The sequence below is a fragment of the Vigna unguiculata genome, chromosome 2, assembly GCF_037176805.1.
Source record: "Vigna unguiculata cultivar grain cowpea cultivar isolate G323 ecotype 2 chromosome 2, ASM3717680v1, whole genome shotgun sequence".
In the NCBI taxonomy this organism is placed as follows: domain Eukaryota; kingdom Viridiplantae; phylum Streptophyta; class Magnoliopsida; order Fabales; family Fabaceae; genus Vigna; species Vigna unguiculata.
The window spans coordinates 22,631,865-22,637,864 of NC_140793.1; the positions used below are offsets into that span (position 1 = coordinate 22,631,865).

At 29.7% G+C, this 6,000-nt stretch overlaps 2 non-coding genes across 2 annotated transcripts; both read right to left on the bottom strand.

Annotated features, from left to right (window-relative positions):
* Positions 1-3,397: 3,397 nt before the first annotated feature.
* LOC114174759 (U5 spliceosomal RNA) lies at positions 3,398-3,514 on the bottom strand. Its single transcript, XR_003602722.2, has one exon. It is a non-coding gene; the product is annotated as a U5 spliceosomal RNA (small nuclear RNA).
* Positions 3,515-5,883: 2,369 nt separating this feature from the next.
* On the bottom strand, positions 5,884-6,000 carry LOC114174758 (U5 spliceosomal RNA). The gene has a single exon (XR_003602721.1). It is a non-coding gene; the product is annotated as a U5 spliceosomal RNA (small nuclear RNA).

The following is a 6,000-nucleotide window of genomic DNA, read 5'->3' on the forward strand; positions in this document are numbered from 1 at the left end:
AGTTGTTTGGTTGAGAAAACTCAAAATAAAATCGACTTCTGGGTTTAAACCTGTAAAAAAACGCATAAAAAAGTTAGATCTGACAAAATATAAGAAGAAAAATAGATGTTCGCTTGAGAAAACTCAAAATAAAAACGACTTTTGGGTTTAAACCTGTAAAAAAACGCATGAAAAAGATAGATCTGACAAAAAATAAGAAGAAAATGAGTTGTTCGCTTTAGAAAACTCAAAATAAAATCGACTTTTGTGTTCTTATCTATAAAAAAGCGCATGAAAAAAGTTAGATCTGACAAAATATAAGAAGAAAATTAGTTGTTCGCTTGAGAAACTCAAAATAAAATCGACTTCTGGGTTCTTACCTGTAAAAAAAACGCATGAAAAAGTTAGATCTGACAAAATATAAGAAGAAAATGAGATGCTTGCTTGAGAAAAATCAAAATAAATATGACTTCTGGGTTTAAACCTGTAAAAAAACGCATGAAAAAGTTAGATCTGACAAATATAAGAAGAAAAATAGATATCCACAAAAAAATGGACAGATGAACGGCAAATCTCAGATGCATGTCTTTGTAAGCGTCAGTTGAAGCCTGTAAAGAAAAAATAAATGATGAACAGAAGAAGATGAACAGAACAAATCTCAGAAAAAAATATAAACCATCTCCATAGTTGTTTTTTTGCGATTTAAAAACAACTCGATGAAAAAAAGAAGATGAACAGAAGAAGATGTTAGAGAAGAAGCTAAGAAAGGCAGAGAAACCATGATGAATGCGATGAACGCGGAGAAACAGAGACAGAGAAAGAGAGAGAAAGAAGTGAGAAGGCGGTGCCAGAGAGAAAGAAGTTAGAAGGCGGTGCCAGAGAGAATGAGAAAGAGAGAGAAAGAAGAAAGAAAGCGGTCGCATAGAGAATGAGAAAGAGAGAGAAAGAATTGAGGAGGAGGAAGGTGAGAAGACTGAGGAAGAGAGAGAAAGAAGTTTTAATTAAAACTTTCGGTTTTCAATTTCTTTTCCATTTTTTTTTCAGACTTCAAAATGCTGAGAGATTGACACATCAGCGTTTTTACCTTTTATAGATAAAAATTTGAATTGAGAAGTAGGTCAGATATATTATTCAATTGAAAATCTTGCCTTTTGTTAGTTCCCAATTGTATATAGTATTGGATACTTATAAATAACCAATTATATCAAGCAATTATCTAAAAAAATTATGTAAAAGGAAAGTTCTACTCTCCCTAAATTAAAATATCTTTCAAATCAGAAAGCTCTTTTATGATTTAAAAGTCTTTTTGAAAATGCTTTTACATTTTTCATTTGTTTTGAAAGAAAGATTGTTCAAGGTTCACGAATGAGATGATCATGCAATAGGTTCTTTTTCTTTTTCTTGTACTTGTAGTGATTTTCATATATTTCACCTTTGTGGTGAATGTTAAGGTGATTGTGTATGACATCACCATATTTTGTTTAATTCTTGAAGGGTATTTCATTAATTTTGTGTGTGTATAGAGAATAGTTTATTAAGGTGAACTTGTAATCTGAATCTTGATAATCTTACTGGAATTCTAGTTCAAGTTGTTGAATAATTGAATGTAAATTCTTGTTCAATCGAATCGGTATAAAAATCTTATGTCTTTTGTGTTTTCTTGCTTTTATTTTTATGTTTGATTTAGTTATTAACACTACACCTCATTCTAAATTTGTCAATTAGATTCATAAAAATCTTTGCGGTGAATTCTTGAAATTTTGAAAAATCATTTTTTTAGTAAAACCAACTCACCCATACTTTAATTTTAGCCTATTTTGTTTTTAAACAAAATACAAAATTCAAGGAATTAAAGAATAAATAAGGTTAATAATATTCTCCACAATTTAGCAAACAAGAGAGTTTGTTAAGACATGAATTAAATATGATATAATCTCCAAATGTTTAAGCTTGTGTATATTCACTCAAAACACACAAATAAGTAACATCATTGAAATCACACCAAAATAAAGTTGATTGACATAAAATGATTCATTCAACAATAAAGCTTAAATCTCACCAAAGACAATTATATTGCATAAGATTCAACAAAATAATTCTCAGAACCAACTTATTCATTAAAATGTAATGAATACCATCAACATAAGTCATGAAACCAAAGAATTATGAAAATGCTAACCACTTATACACATCCTAAAACTTTAAATAATCTTTAAAATCCTAAAACTGTACTTCTCATGTCCCTATTTAAATAAAAATAAACAACTTATAGATTAATAAAATATAGTAAAATGAAAAAATAAGCACTCTCTTAAAGGTGGATAAATTTCATCACAAGAAAATACACTAAGCTCAATAACTAATCTCCATCGTCTCCTCTAATAATGCAAGACTCATGAAACAACTTGAGACTACTTTAAAGGTCTTATTGGTGGCTTCACTTAAAAAAAATTATATAACAACTTAAAGATAAATAAAAGGGTTAAATATGTTTTTGGTCCCTCAAGTTTCAGCGAAATTTGGAATTAGTCCCTCATCAAAACTTTTGACCAATTTAGTCCTTCATCTTTCGAAATGCATGAATCTAGTCCTTTTAACCAAATTTTGTTAAGTTTATCTGACGTTTCAAGCGCATTTCATGATAGTATTTAAATTATTTACACTGTTTGACCCATTTTTGCTTCAATGTTAACTTAAATACTATCATGAAATGTGCTTGAAACGTCAGATAAACTTAACAAAATTTGGTTAAAAGGACTAAATTCACTCATTTTGAAAGATGAAGGACTAAATTGGTATAAAGTTTTGATGAGGGACTAATTCCAAAATTCACTAAAACTTGAGGGACCAAAAACATATTTAACCCTAAATAAAATAAGGACCAATCCAACAAGAATGAAACTTAAGACTATACAATGGTCTACCATGAATTGACACTTGTCATAATTTAGAATAAAATTAGTCTCAATGCATATAAAGCATTTTACTTCAACTGCATGAGAAGGAGAATCATGAACAATAAATTCATTCATAAAAAACTGTGTGATGTTTGATAACATAACAAAATAACTGGGTTCAGTTTTTGTCTGCCTCTATATATTTTTGCTCTTCGTATTATATTATATAATGAGATAATAATACATATTTTGCCTCTGTGTTTCTATCTCTCTCTGTTTTCTTTCTCTTACAATGTTCAAAAAAATACTTTAAAATACTCATCACACAAAAAGTTCTAGAAGTATTGCATCCCTAAAAAATTGTAAGAGGATTGCATAAACTAAATAATATCCATCTATTAGCGAAAGTGTCAAAACAAATGAAAATAGTCTTATCATCAAATCCAAAACATATCTAGAAATAATTAGAACAACTTTCTAAAAATCTATTATTTACCAAATTTTGTAAATTTCATCATTGCAGGGTACTCCAAAGAGAACCCTTTCAAAAAGTGGCATATGCCGCTTATTGTGACAAGCCCACGGTATTCTTTAGTAAAAGGCGAAAGAATAATTCGCTTTGTGCTCATCACACGACTCCATGATTCAACAGTCTTAGAACTCACATGATTTATATCACAATTGCTTATTTCCACTCAACAGATCCCTCGATGTGGGCTTAATAAGAAAGAAACATAGATACAAAACCACTGAACTCCTTCCGTCCAAACTTGTGTATTATATTGAGTGATTTTATTGTGAGAAACTCAAAGTCCTACCTTTGTAGAACCCTGGGGACCCAATCTCACTAACACTGCTTCAGCAGTTAGTTGCAGTAAATATGTTTCAATTTTAAGTCTCTTAGTTCAATGGTTGTTAGTTTACCAATTTACAGAAGATTTTGGTCATATCATTTTGGCAGATAGAGGAATGATAGAGGAAGTTCTATATTTTGTAGCATTTCATGCAATGAGCTAAATACTTTTGCAGTATTTTATAGTTTTAGCAGTGGCATTCGAGAGCCATGAACTATTTGCTGCTAATTTTCGTGCAGGTTCAAATCCATACTCCAAAAATATAAAATTTGTTTTTAGCAGTAACAAATTTATTATCTAAATGATCCTCGTCACATTCTTATAAAGATGGTATCATTGGGGAGAACAAACACCAATGAGACCTGAGTCCAACCACATAAGATATTGACACCACTCTCAACCGGGTCTTCATTCTTATATAGTGTCCTACTTTCTCATTTCTGATCAATGTGGGACTTACACTCACGCTTATATGTTGTACCACCAACTATGGAATGATTGTCATTATGCTTGGAACGATTCCAACTCCCTTTTTTATAATTTCATTCATTCCATAAAATTTTAAAAAATTTTAAAAATTTATATATCATTTTATATTACTTTTAACATCAAGGACAATTTGGTAATCTAACTTTTTACCTATTAAAACTTATTTTTAATATGTTACACTAGTTAATTCAGTCACAAACTTTCATAAACTTCACTTCCTAATCACTCCAAAATAACCTCCAAATCAGTATATAAAAATTAAATTTGGTCAATTTGGAGAGAGACAAAATTAGGACTGAATTGAACAAAAATAACGAAAATTAAGACTAAATTGAACAAAATTAACGAAAATTGTGACTAAATTAAATATAAGTCACAAGACACTAACATATGACAATGATACTAACTTGACACATGACAATGACACTGACACGTGACACTATCACAATGATAACTTGACACGTGGACAATTTTTTTAAAATTAATAAAATAAAATAAAAATAACTCACAAAGTGACATGTGGTAGTTATTGTTCACCTTCTATTAACAATTTAAACGACATCTAAAAAAAAGACAAAATTGATCCCAATTTAAAAAAAGGTAGAACCTTATTAAATATTTAAAAAAATAGGACAAAAATGAACAAAATTTACGAAAATTAAAATTAATGATTTATTTAAACCTTTAAAGAAATGTTATGTGTGTGTGCGAGTCTTAAGTCTGAAAACCAAACGTAATGAGAACAACAATTTGAAACAGAGTATTGACACTCAGAAGATGGAAATATAAAGACTTAAAAGAGATTTTTGCTCTTTACAAAAGAAAGTCTCAAAGGCAAAAAAAAGTACAAAAACTACATATATAGAAAATTATCTTGTTTATAAAAATCTGCAATTAGGAAGCTTCTATCCCAATCAAATATAAGTGAGAAATCTTTGAATTTTGTTATAAGAAATTCAAGAAAATCTCATGATAAATTAGGGATAGGTTACGAAGAGGAAACAAATTTAAAAGTCAAAAAAAAGTTGGTCATCTCATAATTTATCTGTCGTTGTTTCGTCCAATGGGTTCATGAAAAAGAATTTTCTTACCACATCATTTAGTAACTCAATGAAAAGGATGTTTTACCAATGGGTGTCGAAATAGAAAATAGTATCTCTTGCTGCTTTTGTATACGAGAGTAACACTACTTGATTTGCATGCTAAGATTATAGATATTTAGCCTAATAATATTCTGATGCTTAACCTTAAAGATACAATCTGCACATCCCAACATTAAGAAACTCATGTATAATGGCTTAAACTATGAGTTAGATTTTGTTTGTGTTGAGTTGTAATGTTACCTCTTTCATTAAATCCAAACACCTATATATACCTAAACTCTCCATCGAATCAAAATGAACTAAAATGGTATGGACTGTAATGTAACAGTGAATTAATTTTTTTCCAAAAGGTTAATGTAATATTATGGATTATGATAAAATGCTTCTGTCATCTACTTTCTCTCAAATCAAACAAATCATTCTTTGCTTTCAACTAAGTTAATCCATCCTTTAATTGACACTCATCACATCAACAGTGAAATGTGCTTCATGAACGAAGTGTACACAAAATATCAATATATAGTTGACACAATTGTTTCAAGAATTTGAGAGTCAATTACAGGGTCACCATAAGGCAACCCTTCACAAAAATTAGCGTATGCCGCTTGCTGTGATGAGCCCACGGTATTCTTTAGTAAAAGGCGAAAGAATAATTCGCTCTGTGCTCGTCACACGGCT